Source organism: Ochotona curzoniae, unplaced genomic scaffold (genome assembly GCF_017591425.1).
Source record: "Ochotona curzoniae isolate NIBS_2020 unplaced genomic scaffold, NIBS_Ocur_1.0 scaffold_1852, whole genome shotgun sequence".
Lineage (NCBI taxonomy): Eukaryota > Metazoa > Chordata > Mammalia > Lagomorpha > Ochotonidae > Ochotona > Ochotona curzoniae.
In genome coordinates, this window is record NW_024467087.1 from 15451861 (window position 1) to 15468506 (window position 16646).

General features: G+C 52.7%; 1 protein-coding gene across 1 annotated transcript in view; it reads right to left on the minus strand.

Annotated features, from left to right (window-relative positions):
• Positions 1 to 10175, minus strand: part of BCORL1 (BCL6 corepressor like 1) — a 69260-nt gene extending 59085 nt beyond the window's left edge. Inside the window, exon 1 of the mRNA XM_041000016.1 lies at positions 10046 to 10175. The gene's annotated coding sequence lies outside the window, so the exon portion shown is untranslated. The remainder of the gene's footprint in view (positions 1 to 10045) is intronic.
• Positions 10176 to 16646: the final 6471 nt, after the last annotated feature.

Genomic DNA, 16646 nt, shown 5'->3' on the forward strand with positions numbered 1-16646 from the left:
ACAACCTAGAAGACACTACCACTTCCACCTCCAACAGAGATGATACAGTATCAACTCACTTCTCCCCAACATGACACTCTGCAAATGTGACCTGTTACTAATCTGAGGGCATTTGAAAATGTGTATGGAAAATGAAATTAAGAGATAGCTTTGGGACTGCTGTTGTGGTACAGGGGTCTGCAATGCTGGCATCCATATGGGCACCAGACTAAATCTTGGCTGTTCCACTTCCAAGCCAGCTCCCAGTCGGTAGGTAATGTGCAGTGGAAGATGAACCAAGTGCTTGGACCCCTGTCACCGATGTGGGAGACGGGGATGGAGGTCCATGCTCCAGGCTTCAGCCTGCCCCAATCACAACCATTGCAGTTATTTGGAAAAAGTGAAACAGCTGACGTGATGAAAGATCCATTTCTCTCTCACGCTCTCCCATCATACCTTCCAGTCTTCACAAAAAAAGATAAATTTGGGCCCAGCACTGTAGCCTGGTGGCTAACGTCCTTGCCTTTCATGTGCCGGGATCCCATATGGGCACTAGTTCTTATTCCGGCTGCTCTACTTCCCTTATACCTCCTTGTTTGTGGCCTGCAAAAGCAGTGGAGGACAGCCCAAAGCCTTAGGATCCTGCACCCATGTGGCAGACCTGATGAGGTTCCTGGGTCCTGCCTTCAGATCGTCTCAGCTCTGGCTGTTACAGCTACTTGGGGAGTGAACCAGTGAACGGAATGTTTTTCTCTCCGTAAATCTGACTTTACAATAAAAATAAATAAATCTTTTTATTTAAAAAAAAAGATAATTTGGCGCCCCCAATTTTTTTTGTATATGTGAGACCTTCAAAAAGTTAACGGAAGGGCGGATATTGTGGTGTGTGAGCTAAATCCCACAGCCCAGGTCTGAGCACCTGATATTGAGTCCCAGCTGCTTCACTCCAAGCCAACTTTCGGCTAATGGACCTGGTGGAGCTAGCAAATGATACCTCAAGTACCTGAGTGCCTGCTACCTGTATGGAACATCCAGATGGAGTTTCTGCCTCCTGCTTTTTTCCTGACTCAGCACCAGCTACTGCAGGCATTGAGGAGTGAACTGGGAAATGGTTCTACCTCTACCACTAGCGCTGTGACTCTTTCAAATAAATTAAATGCTTTTAAATAGTTTATTGAAAATAGGGAATATTGGGCCCGGCGCGGTGGCGCAAGTGGTTAAAGGTCCTCGCCTTACACGCCCGGGATCCCATATGGGCGCCGGTTCTAATCCCGGCAGCCCCGCTTCCCTTCCAGCTCCCTGCCTGTGGCCCGGGAAAGCACTCAAGGACAGACCAAGGCTTTGGGACCCTGCACCCGCGTGGGAGACCCGGAAGAGGCTCCTGGCTTCGGATCGGCATAGCATCAGCCCGTTGCGCTCACTTGGGGAGTGAATCATCGGACTGAAGATCTTCCTCTCTGTCTCTCCTCTCTGTATATCCTCCTTTCCAATGAAAAAATAATAAAAATAAATCTTAAAAAAAAAAAAAAAGAAAATAGGGAATATGAAGAACTATGCCTGTATTTCAAAATGTTGAGCGCCAAGATAAATATATTTTATATTGAGTTTTATTTACTAGAAGTAGAGAAAGACAGCGAAAATCTTTTGTCCACTGGTTCACTCCTGAAAGGCTGAGCCAGGCTAAAGCCAGGAGCTAGGAACTACATTGGGGTCTCCTAAGTGGGTGACAGGAATCCAAGCACTTGGGCCATCTTCTGCCTTCCAGGCACATGAACAGGAAACTGGATTATAAATAGAGCAGCGGAAACCCTAATCAGCACCCATATGGGATGGCAGCATCGCAGACAGGGGCTTAACCCCCTGCACCACAATTTCTTCTACTTTCCGGGGACCTTTTGGTACAGCAGTTAAAATGCAGCTTTGGAAACATTCTGTATCAGAGTGCTTGGTTCAAGTCCTGGTAATTCCACACTTCAGATCCAGCTTTTTGTTAATGCAACTGGAGAGGGGGCAGGTAGCAGCTGATAGTCAAATGACTTGGGTTCTTACTACCCACACAGGAGATCTAGATGGAGTTCCTGTCTTCTTCCTGACCCCACCTCAATTTGCTGCAAACGCTTGGGGAGTAAAACAGTAGATGGAAGATCTCTACCTGTCCATCTAGCTAAGTCTCTTTCCTTGTCTCATAAATGAAAAAAAGAAAAAAGAAAAACTTTCACAAGAATTGTGAAAGATGATTATGACAGATTCCTCTTATTGGACATCAACTACGGATCTTCACCATATATAGTTCATCTTATTTAATCCACAGAACCCTATGATCTTTGGATTATCATCTGCAATGTATAGATGAGAAAACCGAGGCTCAAGAAAGTTAGGCAGGGCCTGTGCCGTGACACAGCAAACTCAGCAGCCACTTGCAAAGCCAGCACCCCATATCAGCACCAAGGTTTGAGTCCTAGATGCTCTGCCTCAGATCCAGCTTCCTGTTCATACACCTGGGAAAGCAGCAGAGGCTGGCCCATGTACTTGAGTCCCTGAATCCTTGTGGGAGATCTGGATGGAACTGCAGGCTCCTGCCTTCCTTCTGATTCAGCCTTAGCCTTGTGGCTCCCTGGGAAGTGAACTGGTGTATGGAAGATCTCTTTCTTTCTCTGTCTATCTCTCTTCCTTTCAAATAAAGTAACTCAAAAGAGCAGGAGTGGCTGGGTGGGAGGGGAAATCCCTGTGCCTATGGAACCATAACATGAAAAATAAAAGTTGAAAAAAAGAGGGAAGGAGGAAAGGAGGGAGGGAGGGGGAAGGGAAGGAAGGAATGAAAGAAGGAAGGAAGAAGGGCACCTCTTATGTCCTACCACACAGTCAGGAAATAGAAGAGCAGGAACTCTAACCCAAAGTCATATATTCTGAGTTCCCCAAACAATTTAGATGTGTGCTGGAATTTGAGAACCATTACACTATACTAACCTGGACACCAGGTTAAATGGAGTGGAGCCCTGTCAGAAGAATATCTAACAGTCTCATGCAGTCAGGAACAGAGAGCACTGTCTAAGTCTTGGGATCATGTTCAGGCATGGTGCACTTCTCCACAGAACTTAACAAAGCGAAAATCTGCTGCTTCTCCTTCCCCTGGACTGCATCCTTACATAGCACTAACACTGTGACTTCAAGGCATACCTTAGTAATGGGGGTTTCTTAGCAGACAGCAGGTATATAAAAAAGGCCCAAGCACAAAGGTTTGCCTGCTCCTTAGCATTCTTGATTATTTGTTGAACCCTTACCTGAAGATCTTCCTCAAAAAGAAAAATATATATATATTATATATTATATATATTATATATTATATTAATATATTAAATATAATTTATTATATTATATATTATATATTATATATATATTATATATATATATAGGCCTGGCGCAAAAGCTCAGCTGTCTAATCCTCCCCTTCAAATGCCAGAATCCCATATGAGTACAAGTTTGTGTTCTAGCTGTTCCACTTTCAATCCAGCTCCCTGCTTATGGCCTGGGAAAGTAATGGAGGATGGCCCAAAGCCTTGGGACCTCATACCCATGCAGGAGACCTGAAAAAAAGCTGCTGGCTCCTGACTTCAGATTGGAGAGCTCAGCTATGGCCGCTGTAGTCATTTGGGGAATGAACCAGCAAATGGAAGGCTTTCTCTCTGTTTCTCCTTCTCTCTGTAAACCTGCCTTTCTGATAAAAAACAAATGAATAAATCTTTTTTAAAAACTCAAGAGATACAGAGGGCCCGGCAGCGTGGCCTAGCTGCTAAAGTCCTCACCTTGAACACACCTGGGACCCCATATGGTTGCTGGTTCTGATCCCGATGGTCCCACTTCCCATCCAGCTCCCTGCTTGTGTGGCCTGGGAAAGCAGTCGAGGACAGCCCAAAGCTTTAGGACCCTGCACCCGCGTGGGAGACTTGGAAGAAGTTCCTGGCTTTGCATCGGCATAGCATCGGCCGTTGCGTTCACTTGGGGAGTGAATCATCGGACGGAAGATCTTCCTCTCTATCTCTCCTCCTCTCTGTATATCTGACTTTCCAATAAATAAATAAAACTTTTTTTAAAAAAATCAGAGATACAGAAAGAGAGAGAGAGAGATCTTCTGACCACTGGTTCATTCCCAGGTTGGCCACAATAGCCATAGCTGGCAAGTTCATGGCCAGAAACAAGGAGTTTCTTCCAGGTTTCCCAAGTGGGTGGCAGGGGTCCAAACATTTGGGCCAGTCTCTGCTGCTTTCCCAGGTATGAGCAGGGAGCTGGAGTACTCAGGACATGAATTAGTGCCCATAAAGGACGGCAACATTGCAGGTTGCAGCTTTACCTGCTTTAACACATCGACCCCACTGAAGGTCTTGAAATGAGTGCCCATCCCATCTCGCACACACTTCTGGGTAAATGTGAAAGTTATATTTTACAAATGATAAGTTATCCCTGTTCAAGTTTATCACTATTCATTGACCAGGGGAACTATGACCTTGACATGTAGCCTGCAGTTACTTTTTTAAAAAATGATCCATTTTTAAATGTTTTATTGGAAAAGGGTGGTTTCTGCCTTACAAAAAAAAAAAAAAAAAAGAGGAAGAAGGGGATAGAATTAGAAGGGGACAGAATTATAGTTAAATTTTTCTCTTGATCAGAATGTGACTTCAGTTTACCAAATAAAGTTTTCACCATCAGAGATGGTTTTTAAGTTACAGGGGGAAGGAAAGGACATAATCTGGAAAAAGTAGATGTACTAATCTTAAGGATGACCATTCAAAACGCAGCATTAATGAAGCTTCACCGTCTGTGAGCTTATGTAAAACACGGCACTAGAGGCCCAAAGGTAAATTACTTATTACCTCCCTCTTTGGCTGTCCTGATGCTAAACATTCTGGCGAGCATGGATTAACATCTAATTCCAGCTCCAGCAGGAAGATGCTTCCTTTCTTTCTGAAAACTCCGAAGTAGTGAGGTCTTCTCTTCCCCTTACTGCAATCATCAGTGGCTTTTTCCTTTTCTTTCCTCTCTGTTTTATCCCACCAACTTCCACTTAAACCAACATTCTCTCTGTGGAACTCTAGCATTTATTCCTCTCCCCTCCACACACACACTCTCTCTTTCTCTTTCTCCTCTCTCTCTCTCCTCTTTTTTTTCTCTCTCCTCTTTCTCAATGGCGAATTTCTTCTCTCTCAATCTCAGATTTTGGTTGACCCTGGCAAACAGCTCTCCATTCCCTATGACTGTTCTATTCCATCCCCAACTTAGCTCGGCTAAAATCAATGGGGCACTCCATCTGTTACAAATACAACCTCTAAATAGAGTCTCTTTCTCCCTACCCCTATACTACCCTCCAATTCTGCCCCAAGACTGTCATACCACTCTTCATCCAAAATTCCTTCTGAATTTTCATCACTGCCCTCCTTATATCTAGGATCCCTCCTACTTGCATACTGGAATACTAGTATATTCCCACTTTCTCCTTCTTTTCAACGCCATCCTATTTAGGACAGTGAATTCCTTCTCCTACCTAGGATCCTTACTTTTTAGATTTTCTAATTAATGCCTAAACTTGTAAGCCCTGGATTCCCCACCCCCACCCCACCCCAGCCTCTTACACCTTCGCAGAGCTGTGGCTAAAGTTTTTCCGTTCCCCAATTCCAGCGCCAAATGACATGTTCCTTCAGCTCTTTCTGCCTCTCCTGTCACATTCTGCATTTTCACCTGTATACTCTCACTAAATCCTGTTTCCTGGGCCCGGCAGCGTGGCCTAGTGGCTAAAGTCCTCACCTTGAACACACCAGGATCCCTTATGGGCGCCAATTCTAATCCCGGCAGACCCACTTCCCATCCAGCTCCCTGCTTGTGGCCTGGGAAAGCATTCGAGGACGGCCCAAAGCTTTGGGACCCTGCACCCTCGTGGGAGACCTGGAAGAAGCTCCTGGCTCCTGGCTTTGGATTGGCATAGCATCAGCAGTTGCGCTCACTTGGGGAGTGAATCATCGGACGGAAGATCTTCCTTTCTATCTCTCCTCCTCGTTGTATATCTCTGACTTTCCAATAAATAAATAATCTTTAAAAAAAATCCTGTTTCCTTATGGGTAAATATGTTTGCATCTGTCTGTAAATGGCACTTTCTCCCCAAAGCTACCGCTACCAAGATCTTTCTTCTTTCTTGCCTAAACTCAGTGATTCTATAATGAAAGTGTAAAGAACTCTAGGAGTTCTTGAAACTTTTCTTGGAAAAATATTATTCTGAAGATTTCAAGGTACTACTTTTCCTTGTTGCCCCTCACACAGGCCTACTGAAGACCACATGTCCTCTCTCTCCACTGCTCAACCAACCCTCTTCCTGACTTCCCTTTCTGCTTTCACCAAGTCCTCTCTTCCCTAATTCTGTTTCTCTCAGAGATGACCTTCCATGAAATCCCTATCCCACGGCTAGCACATTATGAGACCCACTGCCCCCTGTGCTCATCAACATTTTTACCTGATTAAAGTGAATTGCATTACAAATAAAAGCAAGAAATTCCCTATACTTTCCCCCAGAAAGCCTAAGCCACTGAGGAAGAAAGGATTCCTCTCTTCCTCCCTACTGTTTCCTGACACATCTAAATAGCCACAGCCAGCTGCAGGAGTGTCCTTGGTACAGCTACTATGCTGCAACTCCCTTCCACTCTGCCCAAGCCAGACTCCAACAACAGTGCTAGCTGGGGCCTTGGCTTTCCCCTGCCCTTACTGTAGGCATATGCACTCCCTTCCTTCTGGGCTTCTTCTAAAGAGCTAGTCCTTTGGAATACAGAATTAGCATCCTGTCCCCTTGCATCACCCACGACTTACACAGTACCAGTCTTCTCAGAACCAGAGGAAAAAGATACCCAGAAAGCCCAACTGCAAAGCTAGTAATGGGGTCAACCCTTATATACACTCCATTTTGGCCATGATCTGTGCCCCAAGGCCTGCAACTCTGGTGCCCATTTGCTCTAATGGCAGGTGCCTCAACCACCTTATGAAAAGATGTCTGTTGATCAACATCCCTATGACTTAGTGAAAATTGCCATGTTGCTCCTAAACCTTACCATCAAACTTCAGATTCTCTACACTTGACTTGAATTCCATACTTCTGCCAACTTTCCCAGTCCTTCCTAACTTCGCTTGACCACCAAAATTTGACAGGCTGCTCTGTAACCTTCTGCTTCTCTTTGAAGAGCCCCTGGGTGATTTCTGGAATTTAGACTGTCCCACTTGATCCCCAAATCTAATCCTCCAAATTTCTTTCGTACGTACTGTCATTTTCAGTACTACACAGAGATATCAAGATCCAGTTTTACACCAAACTGTCCTCCAATACCATCGATTTTGCCACCCACCAAGTCCCTCTTAACAAGCCTCACTCAATTCCCACACTCAAAGCTAGGACAGAAAAACAGAATTACATGACCTTTCACGTGTCTTTCCACCTCAGAATTTTATTATCACGCTACTCTACCCCAACCTCCAAATGCATTCCCCAGTTCTTTCTCCCTGAAAGATTTTAGTGCCGAGATTTTCAGAAACAGTCTTCAAAGTTTAAAAAACCAGGGGAGCTCCCCCAGGAACCAGCACCCACCTCTGGGACAGAGGTGGTGGTGGGAGACCAGTTAACCCACAATTGCACTCTCTAGAAGTCTCAGCAAAGAGGGTTTTTTCTTTCCTTTTTTTTTTTTTTTTTTTTTTTTTTGCATTGCTGCCACGGGGACAACCTCCAAACTGCTAGAAGAGTACACAAAGTTACTAGGCCTGCTTCACACACTGGCAGCAAGAGTCCGCACATTTTGGGCTAGACATGTGCTTCTCAAGGCAAACCCGGCCTCAACTATCTACCCTCAAGAGACACGGAGAATGAGTTCAGAAGCATCACACTGGTCAATACAGTAAATCGGAAAACAATAAAACAAAAACACAGCGCCTCAATGGGGCGGGGGAAGGGGTGGTGGGAGCGGACTAGCAGCGAGGGCACCCTCATGGGCCTGTGCTGTTGGCCTGCTGGCTTCGCAGCATGCTTTCCTCCCACCTTTCCCGTAGACCACGTCGGTCCTTACAACAACCCTCCGGAGCCTCCATAACGCGAAAGCCCCAGCAGTAGCGCGGCCGGCTCCTCCCAGCCTTGCCCCGGACGTCCCTCTGGCCCAGCCTTCCTCTCGGCGGGACCCCGGCGAGGAGGGCCCCCCTCCACCATCCACTTCGCCTCCCTATCTCTTTCCGGGCCTCTGGCCATCTCCGCAGGGCTCTATCCTGAAGCTGAACCTCGAGGAGGCAAGCCCACGAGGCCCGTCCGTCGTGGGAGCCACCCCCACCCCCTCCTTCTCCCAGCACCTCGTCCTCCATGCACCGGGTCCCAGGGGCTCCGCGTCGTCGTGGTCGGGGTTCATACCGCCTCCCGTCGGGGGCTCCACCTCCCCCGCTTGCCCCCGCCCCTAGGACGGCCCCCTCCCCACCGCGCGCCGCCCGCGCCCTCTGCCCCGGCACGGGACTCCCTTTGGCCTCCGTTCCCCGCCCAGAGCGGCGGCGGCCGCGGCGGCGGCAGCGGCTGCGGCGGCCCCAGCAGGAGCAGCGGCGGCAGCAGCGGCGGCGGCAGCGCCGCCCCGGCCCCGCCCCGCCGCCCGCCGGAGCCCCACGCCCCGCCCGCCCGCCCCGCCGCCCCGCCGCCCCGCCGCCCCGCCGCCGGACTGCACCCCCCAAGCCCACCACTAAGCCCCACCACTCCCCGGCCGCGATTCCGCTCGAATCTAGCTTCGCTGGGCCTGCTGTCCCTTCCTCACGCCCCTCTGGACCCAGGGTGGGGGAGCCCTGGGGTTCGCGGCCATCCCTCTCCCTCCTCCAAGGGCTGGGGGATTGCCCCTGATCCCGAAACCCGGCCCCGTAACCAGAGCTTCTCTCCTTCAAGCCCTGGGCTTCTCTCAAACCCCCTTGCCTCCAGGCCTGGCGCGAAGCGTGTAGAGGGCTAGCACGCCTGACCCCCCTCCCTGCACCCGGCTTGCCGGGGCTAGTACAAATTGCCCCCCCATTTCATCCTGCTTCTATTTTAGCCCCCTCCTCGCAACGCCTGGCCCGGCGGTCCCCACCCCTAGAGAGAGGGCAGCGGAACCGGGGCGCTCCGAAGTCATCCCCCGCCTTTTTTCCAGGGACTCGGATAATTGCCCCTGCCCCCATCACAGCACTCCCACTCCCGAATTCAGGCCCCGCCGCTACCTAGGGGTACCCCTTACCCTATGGTTCCCTCACCTCAGCGTGAAGAAGGAAGCAGCCTTGGGAGCAGCCGTCGCACCTCCCCTGAGGTTGCAGGGTATTTTCTTCTGGTCTTTTCAAGACTTCATTACGGACCCCCCCAAAAAAATTAAAAAATAAAACAAGCCTCTTCTCGCCCTGCCCTGCTGACCAACCTCCCTTCGGATCTTGGATCCCTGTATCAGGGTTTGGGGCCAGGTAGTTATCAAGACGGTAGCCTCCACCACCCTTTCCGAGGAGTGGGGTAATTCCTATGGTTCATCCCCCACCCCACCCCAGGATCAACCGACCCCCGTTTCCATGGAGACCCCCGCCCAGCCGGGGAGAAGACTCTCTGGGATCACAGCGAATAAGTCTCACCTGGCTGAGAGAGAAGGGGGTCGAGAAGGGGGTAGAGCAGGGCAGGGATGGGGTTCGAAGGTGGGAAGTGCTGGGGAGCTATCCCGAAGGGAGGGGCGAGGACACAGCGAGCTCCAGGGAGCGCTACGTCCGGGGACACGAAGAGGACGGCGCCCCCGGGGGGCAAGCAGAGCGGCCGCGGGGCGAAAAAGGGACAGGGCTGAGCAAAGGCTTAAGACAGAAAGAAGCGGTGGAGGGGGGGGATACGAAAAAGCCGGGGAGTCAAAAGAGGTGGAGGGGTCGGGGGAGAGAAAAAAAGACGCACCTGTTCCCGGGTCGGCTCCGCGGGGAGGTTCAGGCCGCCACCCGGGCTCCCTCTTACCCCTTCTTTACCGCCACCCGCCAGATACTGCCCCGATCTGAAGCCCCCCCTCCGCCCCTTATCACCACCGACCTCCTTCTCCTCTCTCGGCGGCGACGGCGGTCGGACTCTAGGAACTGAGAGGAAGAAGGGAGGGCTCAGCAAAGCGGAGGAGAGACAGAGCCACACACTGGCAGCAGCCGCGGCGAGCGAAAGAGTGAGGGGGAGAGCGGTGTGTGTGTGTGTCTGTGTGTGCGAGCGAAGCCTGGTGGAGTGGGTGCCGGTCGCAGGGCTCGACGGGAAGTGGAGTCCGGCCGGGTCTGCGGGCGGTGCTAGCCCCCACACCAGCGGACTACAACTCCCAGAATGCCGCCTACGCGGGTGGGGTGAATGGGGAGGTGGAGGCGAATGGAGGGAGCGAGCAAGAGAGGGAGGGACGAAAGCAGGGAGCAAGCGGCGGCGAAGGGGGCAGAGCCAAGCAGCCCCGGTGACACTGGGAGGGGAGAAGAGGAGGAGGGGATCGCTGCTAGGACCGAGCGGATCCCGGAGAGGGAGGCAGCGGTGGCTGCAGCAAGCCGGGCAAAAAGCTAGACTCCCGGGAGAGGCGGAGGCACTCAATCCGCGGGGCTGCAACAGCCCCACGCCCCCCCCAACACCTCGACACCCCTAGAAGGAGAGGTTGAGGAAGAGAGATCAGTGCGCTGCGGCCAGAGGGTCCTCTCCTTTTTGCCCAACGCTCTCCACCTTATGCCCCGACCTGACTTTCTCAGGCCATGGGTGCCCGATCCAGTGTGCAAATCCGGAGACTCCAGATCTCCCCTGCAGGGTAGCACAAAACATTCAGTCCCCTTCTCCCAGGGGCCTGAGGGAGGCTCCCCTTGCAAGCAGAATGGGACTGCCCCCTTCTTCCTAGCTCCCTTCCACCGTCGTCGCCACCCCTCCTCCCCAGGACCCCTCCCTGGAAGTCTGGAAGTCGGGGCTTGCCTCTCTTCCCCGCCAAAAAATGGGAGACTCTGGGCGACTGGCCAGTCCCCGCCCTGAGGCTGAGCCCCCACCCACCAAGATCCCCTTCTTAATGTTGTCCCCCTCACCAAAGTAATATTGGGGGTGAGCCAAGTTGGAGTGGCAGCTAATTTCCCTCCGAGACCAGCAGTCCTTCGCCACGCCGATCCTGTGTAGAGACAGAGAAGCACGTTAGTACTCCCGTACCCCACCTCTCCCCACCAGCGCTCAAGGTTAGGATCCCCATGGAAGTGGTTCTCAGGTATGAGGAGTTGGCAGTGGAAGTGACCTGGAGGTAAATCCCAACCTTCAAACCTCATTGCAACCGTGCAAATTCAAGGATTCGTCCCTTTCCTTAACAGCCATCAAATCATGGGGGGGGGGGGGGCGGATAAATTATCTAAACGCTAATGTTCACGCTACCAAAAGCGATGGCACCTTGTAGGAATAAGATACTAACTAGGCTGCCGCCACGGGAAGGAAAATTATCCGCCGCCCCCCCCCCCACACGCACACACCTTGGCCGTTCACCCCCCAAACGCAGATCCTTAGGAGAGTCAGATGGCCGAGAAAGGACTAGAAGTGGGGGGGAGTGCTGGAGAGTAAAAGGATTGTGGTGGGGAGGGTCTGCGGCCCCCAGAGAGCACAGTCCAGATGCTAAGAGGTGTGTATGGGGGGTGCGGCATAATTGCAGACGGTGTCTCTGCTCGCTTTTCCCGGAATTGCAGCCCAACACCGTCTAACACTGGGAGTTGCTTACCAGTCAGTCCCCTAGCCCCATTTATGCGAGTGAGGCGGCCGGAGCCCGGGCTGCCCGGGCACAAACTCCGCGGAAGCTGGCCTTCCCCGCCGCCGCGCCACCGCGGGCCTCCCTCCTTCGGCTCTCGGCCCCGCCGGTCTACCTTCGCCCCCGGCAGAGGCCAGACCCCGCTCGCAACTCCACGCCCCTACTCCACCCCCGGCTCCCCCAGCCCTGCCCTCCCCTCCCCCCGCGGTCCGGCCCAGCCCCTAGCGCCGCCCCGCCCTAGCACTGGGTCCCAAGCCCAGCAAGTGCCCCGAACTCGCCCCCCGCCCCCACGCCCGGGCCACTCCGCCGGGGCCTGTTCGCTTCCTCCCCCCCACGCCGCGCCCCGCCCCCGAATCCACGTCCACTTCGCCACCCAACTCGGCCCGATCCGGGTTCGGCCCGTGCCCACAGCCCTGGAGTCCCCGGTTCGGTCCGGTGTTACGGCCACCTACTCCGCCCTTGCCTGGGTGCCGGCCTGGCCCGCTGCCTGCGCCCGCCGAGCTGGCCCAAGCGCGCGGTCCGGCTCCGGGCGCCGGCCTCGGTGCTGGCGGCGTTGCCGCGTCTCGCCACGAGGGCTCAATTCACGCAAGACCCGAACCCGCGCGGGGTGAGGGCCGCGCAAACCAAGTTTCTTTATCCTCCCCCTGCCCCCTCTGCAGGGCCTCGCCGTCCCCCTCCCTCATGGCGCCCCCTTTACCTGGGCAGAGCCCCCCGGCCGCTGTCGCAACTTTGCTCTTCTCCACACCACCGGGGAACCGGGCGAAGCGGGAGGAGGAGGAGGAGGGAGAGGTGGTGGGGGGTGCTGGGATCAGGCCGCCGGGCTCCGGGAGGACACGTGGGGGAGGAGGGGAAGGAGGAGGAGGAAGGGGGGGCGGGCCTGCAGTTCTCGGGGCTCCCCCTGCCAGCCCCGGGGAAGCCGGAACCTCGCCGGGAAGCCGCAGACCCCGCACTGGCCTTGGGGAAAGAACGGAGCCACCTTCCCCGGCCGGCCCCGGGCTCCAGGAAGGGGAGGGGGGTGGCGAACAACGCGGTCCGGGATCGGAAAACGAGCGTTTTCGCTCGCTCGTGCTTTCTGTGTGACTCTCTCCCCGTTTAGCCTCCGTGTGCGCCGGGGAGGGTGGGGGGAGCGGGGGTCCTGCCTGCGTTGAGGGGCCGCCCCCACCAGCCGCCCCGCCCCTATCCGGGCCCCCCACTTGCCCACCCTGAGCGACCTCGGTGCACGGTTCTGGCCTCGGGCAACGGAGGCGGCCCGCGGGCACAGCCCAAGCCCCGGCCCCAGCGCCGAAATGGGACAGGTGCTGGCGAAGGGAAAATGCTGGGGCTCGCCACCTCTCCCCGCGTCTCGAGAGGCGACCCACCCTTCGTGGCAACCTCCCGGGGTTGCAAACCCGCGAACCCCCCACCCACTTCAATGGGGCAGCCCCCGCCTGGACGTAGAGGCATCTGTGGGGCGGGGCGGGGCGGGGCAGGCGGGGGGGGGGAGCGAAAGACCCGAGGGAGGAGGAAGAAGAGGGGCGCGGACGAAACCTCTGTAAACCGGGAAGCCTGCAAGACTCGCAGCCAAAAACCAGGCTAGAGGAGCCTTCGGTTTATGCCCACTTTCCCCTGGCTCCTCACTCACCAATCCAAGCCCCTTGACCCTTACCCTTTACCTTAACGACTTTCCTCCGCCTGGGCAAAGGAATAAATCCTCATGTGTGTTTACATCGCAGGCCATCGGCGGGACTGAAGGGCTGAGGAGCTTGCGGTCCGCAATGTAACTCTGATGACTTTACATTAACTCCAAGGAGAGCAGCTTCAGCAAGGAGCAGAAGCAGCCGGCTGAGTTGCTTTCAGTCTTAGGGTGTTTCTGAGCGGCTCCAGCCCTGAGCCAGTGCTAGTGGGATGGGGGTGCGGGGTCAGGACGGTCCTTCAGGCACAGTCTTAGATAAGAGAGCATTAGGGGAGGTGCCCGTAAGTTTCTGGACGATTTGAAATGGATCACTGGAATTTGGGGGGAAATTTAATGCATAGATATATTGATATTATGTATTATGTGTTTCTCTATAGTAAGGAAGCCAGGGGTTCATGGAGACTAGAGGGAAGCTCTGCGGGGTGAATGTCTTCCTCCTTCTCCTTCCCACCCCTCCCCCAGGGCTGCTCACAGGCCAAGAAGTTCCATCTCTGAGCTATGGGGTGTCTTCTCTCCTTGGAAAGTACTTGGGAGATAACAGTTGAGACTTGCCTGCTCTGTCTCCCTCGCTTGCTCTGAGCCATGTGCCTGAGGAGCTGCAGTAAGTTAGCTGTCAGCTGTCGGAGGCTGCACTGGCTTCGAGGCCTGCTGTTCCATGACCCCTCTTTGCTGATCCTCAACAAGCTCAAAATCAAGCAGAGTAGACAGCCTGGCCATTTTATGTTGCTCTAGGAACCACTTTGGTACTTGTTTTACTTGGCCACTCCTCTGGTCCCATGCATTCCCTCCCCAAATAACACACACACACACACACACACACACACTTTTAAAAGTATTTGGCCTTAGTTGCACCAGGAGAGTGAAGATTTGGAAATTATTTGTTTATACTGATCAACATGAGAATTCAATATGCGCTGTTAAGGGGCCAATCTCTATGGGGCTTAATAAGGCAGCACTCTACTCCAATTCCCCACCCCTGCTACCCCATCAACTCTGCTTTTGATTTAACTCTAGTGTCCCCACTGATTTTGATCTAACAATGATGAACCCTACACTTCTCCAGCCCTGAGGATCTTACTGATTATTTTACCCCTTGGCTTGAGGCTGCAATGCCTCCTGAGCACCTCGGTAGGTACTTAGGCGGGTGTCTCGCCATTTGACTGCAACATTGATCTGGCGAAACGAATGTTGGGGCAAGATGCTTATTTCCTGGCTGAAGCTCTAGCTTCTCTGAGCCCTTTCCTGTTGGGGGCCAGGCTTCCTGCCCTGCAGGAGATGATGGGAAACCAAGGAGCAGGGTGGGGAGAGCTGTGGGAAACCTGCTCACAGCCAGAGCCGCAGCAGCACCCAGAGCCGTAATGGCAACACCTTCTTGTCGTTGGGCGTGGGCACATTTACAGACCCTTCCCCTTGTGTTATTGCATTTGTTTCTCACTACAACTCCTGATTTGGTAACAGATGAAACTGAGCCTACACTATCTACAAGTGGCTTGCTTGAGGTCACGTAACAAGTGAGTTTAAGACCTAGAAAACATAGTCCTGACTCTACTTTTTAAAAGAGTGCAGCACTTGCCTCAAATGCCAATATAGTCTTTTTCAGGCATATTGTGTTTCTTCATTATTTCTCCCACCAGTAACATCCAGGGACCCAAGCAGGGCACCTTGGTGCAATGGAAAGAGGATTGTTTGAGGGACTTCTAAGAGTCAGGTCCTGGTACCATCCTCCCAGTGGCTACCTGTGGTACCTCAAGCAAGCCCTAACGTCTGACTGAGTCATACCAGTTTCATGCCAGGTACTGTGACCTAGCTCTTCCCTCTCTCCCTCTAAAATCCAGACATCAATGTACCTGCTCTGCCTGCCTTACAAGGACACCTGATGAGCGCCAAACCAGGCGTGGATGGAAAATAATTTTGTATGCCATAAACTCGTGCACTCCTGCAAGACTTATTATTACCAGTGTCAGCAGCACCAGCCTCCTGGGACCTTGGGGTAACACTGACCTAGGCCCTGCCATTCTGATGCCTAGCAGACAAAGCAGGTCATGTGGGGTCCCAGAGTAATTTAGTGCCCAAACCAACCTCGAGCTAAATCTACAGGATAATTACTTTAATTCTCTGCTTTGTTCTGCAATCAAAGGCCCTTGTCTCACTAGTGAAACAATCCAACCCTATGACAAAAAAAAAAATCCCAGTGGTTCAGATCTTTATAACTTATCAAAATGAAGCAACTTGGAAGCTATTGGTTGTCCATTTCCCACACCTCAGTCAGTTGCAAGTGAAGATGGGATGGAACTTGGGGTCTTAGCACTCCTGGAGGACTATAAATTGGCCAAAGGTGAAAAGTTGGACAGTGGGAGAGACAGACAGAGACTGAACTTTACAACTTGGAGGAAAGAGCTCCCAAAATGCTGTCCCCTGCTGAACTGTATGTCCAGCTAGGCCCCATTGTGGGTGAGAGGGCAATGCTTGTCCCCACTGGCGATGCCTAAACTCATAGGAGCCCAGCTTCTTGCAAGCAGGGTTGACCTCCCCCAATCTCCTCCCCATTTCCGGCTCCCCCCAATTCCCGCCCCCCTCGCCTCAATGGGGAGACAGCAAGTCTGGTTAAACTGAACTCTGTAAACAACCAACAATCTTTCTAGGTTTTATAGCCAAAGGGGGAGGAAGAAGCCATGAGGAAGGGGAGGGTTACAATCTGCTCAGAGGCCTCATCAGGTCATGCCCCTCAGCTCCCTAACCAAGCCCCTCTCCCCTTGCCCCTAAGAACTCTAAAAAAGTTCTTAACCAAACCGTATGGTATTAGAGGTGGAGAAGGGGGAAATCTAAGAATGAGCTGGGAGCCAGTATAGTGGGGCATTAGGTTAATCCTCCACTCTGTGGCGCTGGCATCCAATATGGGCACTGGTTCATGTTCCAGCTGCTCCACTTTTCATCCAGCTCTGTTTTGTGACCTAGGAAAGCAGTAGAACACAGCTCAAGACCTTAGGCCTGTTCACCCACATGGGGGATCCAGAAGAAGCATCTGATTTCAGACCGAGCCAGCTCTGGCCATTGCAATCATTTCGGGAGTGAAGTAGTAGACAGAAGATCTCTCTCATCTCTTTCCCCCTTTTCTCTGTAACTATGCTATTCCAATGAGTAAAATGATTTTTTTTTCTTAAATAGAGCCTCATTATGATTAAACTCAGCTATTTCTAAAAGTTTATTTATTTGGAAGGTAGTGTCAGAGAGAG